The sequence below is a fragment of the Dasypus novemcinctus genome, chromosome 3 (assembly GCF_030445035.2).
Source record: "Dasypus novemcinctus isolate mDasNov1 chromosome 3, mDasNov1.1.hap2, whole genome shotgun sequence".
NCBI lineage: Eukaryota > Metazoa > Chordata > Mammalia > Cingulata > Dasypodidae > Dasypus > Dasypus novemcinctus.
The window spans coordinates 92804738-92808752 of NC_080675.1; the positions used below are offsets into that span (position 1 = coordinate 92804738).

General features: G+C 44.1%; 1 pseudogene; it reads left to right on the forward strand.

Annotated features, from left to right (window-relative positions):
• The first annotated feature begins 3593 nt into the window (after positions 1-3593).
• LOC111759458 (small nucleolar RNA SNORA70) lies at positions 3594-3711 on the forward strand (annotated as a pseudogene).
• Positions 3712-4015: the final 304 nt, after the last annotated feature.

A 4015-nucleotide genomic window follows, 5' to 3' on the forward strand; every position in this document is an offset into this window, starting at 1 on the left:
AAGGACCTTATACAAGGGAAGCAGGCACTCAACCATTGAGCTATACCCACTCCCTTGATGACATTTTTTTAATAGATTTATTTAGGTACAATTGGCATAGAATCAACTGCATATATTAAAAATGTGCAATTTGATAAGTTTTGACATATGTATACACCCTTGAAACCATCGCTTCCAATAAAAATAGTAAACATATCCATCATCCCCAAACTTTCCTCATGCTGTTTTGAAAACAATCCCTCCAATTCCTCCCATATGAATTTTTTGGTTTCCTAGTGCATTTAAAAGTTATGTTTACATTATACTGTACTCTATTAAGTATGCAATAGCATTATGTCTTAAAAAACAGTGTACATACCCTAATTTAAAACACTTTTGTGGGAAACGGACTTGGCCCAGTGGTTAGAGCGTCCGTCTACCACATGGGAGGTCCGCGGTTCAAACCCCGGGCCTCCTTGACCCGTGTGGAGCTGGCCATGCGCAGCGCTGATGCGCGCAAGGAGTGCCCTGCCACGCAGGGGTGTCCCCCGCGTAGGGGAGCCCCACACGCAAGGAGTGCACCCCGTAAGGAGAGCCACCCAGCGCGAAAGAAAGTGCAGCCTGTCCAGGAATGGCGCTGCCCACACTTCCCGTGCCGCTGACGACAACAGAAGCGGACAAAGAAAGAAGACGCAGCGAATAGACACAGAGAACAGACAACTGGGGAAGGGGGGGAATTAAGTAAATAAATAAATCTTTAAAAAAAAAAACACTTTATTGCTAAAATATGCTAACCATCATCTGAGCCTTCAGCAAGCCATCATCTTTTTGCTGGTGGAGGGTCTTGCCTGGATGCATATGGCTGCTGATGAATCAGGATGGTGGTTGCTGAAGGTTTGGGTGGCTGTGGCAATTTCTTAAAACAATGAAGTTTTCCACATGAATTGACTATTCCTTTCACGAAAGATTTCTCTGTAGCCTTCAATGCAGTTTGATAGCATTTTAAACACAAGAGACCTTCAAAAATAGGAGTCAATCGTCTTAAAACCTGCTCCTGCTTTATCAACTAAGTTTATTTAATATTCTAAATATTTTGTTATCATTTCAATAATGTTCATAGCATCTACACCAGGAGTAGATTCCATTTCAAGAAACCACTTTCTTTGCTCATCCTGAGAAGCAACTCATCATCTGTTCAAGTTTTATCACGATTGCAGCTATTCAGTCATATCTTCAGGTTTCACTTCTAATTCTAGTTCTCTTGCTACTTCCACCACATCTGTAGTTACTTCCTCCACTGAAATCTTGAACCTCTCAAAGTCATCCATGAGGGTTGGAATCAACTTCCAAACTCCTTTTAATATTGATATTTTGACCTCCTCCTACACATCACAAATGTTCTTAAAGCCTTCTAGAACCTCGAAAAAGTTTTTAATTTACTTTGCCCAGATCCATCAGAGGAATCACTATCTAGTAGCCTTATGAAATGTATTTCTTAAATAATAAAACTTGAAAGTCAAAATTACTCCTTGATCTATGGACTACAGAATGGATGTTGTCTTAGCAGGCATGAAAACAACATTCATTTCATTGTACATCTTCATCAGAGCTCTTGGGTGACCAAGTGCATTGTCAATGAGCAGTAATGTTTATAAATATATATATTTTAGGAGGTACCAGGACTCAAACCTGAAACCTTGTACAGGGGAAGCAGGGGAAGCACTGATCTACGTCCACTCCCCAATGAAAGTTGGTGTGGCAATTTGATATTGTTTATGAACTCCAAAAATAGATATTGGATTATATTTGTAAACTGGTCTGTCCCTCCCAGCATATTAGATTGTATTGGATTCAGAGGTTTCACTTTTACTTATTAAATAATCATTAAGGCTTTGATCGGGCCATGTCAGTAGGACATTGAGCCCCCACCCCCTGGTGGCCAGGGACTCACAGAGAAAACCACATGGCAAAGAAGAGAGAGTGGGGGTTATAATGTTGCAGGCTAGAAAGTAAGAACACAGAGGAGAAGAGAGAAAACTTGATTAGACACAGCAGAGGCCCTGGGAAGAGAGATGAGCTGTTCACTTGATAGTCTACAGCTGGCCTTGTAGAGCAAGGTGAGCAGCTTAGCCAGGAGAGAAACAAGCCCTGGGAAGAGAGAAGCCCAGGAAGACTGAAACTTTGTAGCCATCTTGCTCCAACACATGGCAACAGACTTCGGTGAGGGAAGTAATTTATGCTTTATGGCCTGGTAACTGTAAGCTTCTACCCCAAGTAAATACTCTTTTATAAAATCCAACAGATTTCTGGTATTTTGCACCAGCACCCCTTTGGCTGACTAATACAGTTGGGTTTTTGTTTGTTTTGTTTTTAGGAGTTACCAGGAATCGAACCCAGGAACTTGCACTTTGATGTTATGGAGAAGGCTTCTTTCCTTAAACCTCATGAACCAACCTCTGCTTGCTTCAAACTTTTCTTCTACAGCTTCCTCACCTCTCGCAACTTTCAAAGAACCGAAAAGAGATAGGGCCTTTTTCTGGATTAGGCTTTGGCTGAAGGGAATGTTGTGATTGGTTTGATCTTCTATCCAGGCCACTAAAACTTTCTCCATAAAAGTAATAAGGCTGTTTTACTTTCTTATCATATGTGTGTTCTCTGGAGTAACACTTTTAATTTCTTTTCCTTTGCATTCACAACTTGGCCAACCATTTGGTGCAAGAGGCTTAACTTTTGGCCTTTCTTGGCTTTTGACATGCCTTCCTCACTTATCTTAACCATTTCTAGCCTTTGATTTAAAGTGAGAGAAGAGACTCTTCCTTTCACTTGAACACTTAGAAACCATTGTAAGGCTATTAATTGGCCTGCGTTCAACATTGTTGTGTCTCAGGGAATAGGGAGGTCCAAGGAGAGGGAGAAAGATGTCAGTACCACAGGACAGCATGAGCCATACCCCGCCCCCCCATGATCCCAGTATGCAGTAATACCTGGCGGGTAGCTGCTGGGCATGCGGGGGAGGAATGATGCATGGAAGGTACAGCCACCAGCCATGGAAATTAGTATAGACCCACACACACACTCAGGCACATGATAGGATACAGAGTGGACAATACCTAGCTGGGGTGGAAAGAATGGGAATTGAAACACACAAAACCTGCTCTTGGAGGGAGTGTGGCGCTCCTACTCCTGTTCAACTACATGGTGGGGGCATACTCTCTCCCCAGAAGGAAAGGGGTTTTTTCCCTCAGGATCCTTGTTGTACCAAGCCCACCTCTTACACAGCCTGGGCAGGGGGCTTTGCCCTGAGAGTGGGCCAAGGAACATTGGGAAACTCATGTGGACAAACCAGTTCCCAAACTAGTTCCCACTTTCTCCTCTGATCAGCAGGAAAAGGAGAGGCCAGAATTAGCTGAAGCTGCCTTCCAGAAGGAAGAGTAGGCATTGGCCTTCCTCCCTTCACCTTCAGCCTACTCCTAAGACCTCATTTGGAAGCAAGCTGGAGGTTTGCTGAGCTCCTTCTTTCTCTCTGGCTTCCCTTTAGAGGGAGAAGGGTGTGGAGGGTCAAGAACAGAGAAGCCTAGGCCCAGGATTTATTCTAACTCCTGCCAAAGATTGTTTGGCTTTTTAAAAAGTAATCACCCCCATGGGCACCTGGTATGCAATGGCTGTGACAGCAGCCTTCTGTGTGTGGGCTGTTGCTTGTACAGGTTGCCTTGAGGGACCTTGGAGACAGCCCTTGCCTGTCGATGTCCTCTCTGACCTCCTGCCATCCCTAATCTAGGCTCCAGACAGGTATGTGAGGTGCCTTTGGAAAGCCCCAGGGGACAGTGGCCAGGGTCCACATCAGCCAAGTCATCATGTCCATCTGCACCAAACTTCAGAACAAGGAGCATGTGATCAAGGCACTGTGCAGGGCCAAGTTCAAGTTCCCTGGTCACCAGAAAATCCATTATCTCCAAGAAGTGAGGCTTTACCAAGTTCAATGCTGACAAATTAGAAGACATGGTGGCTGAGAAACACCTCATCCCAGATGGCTTTG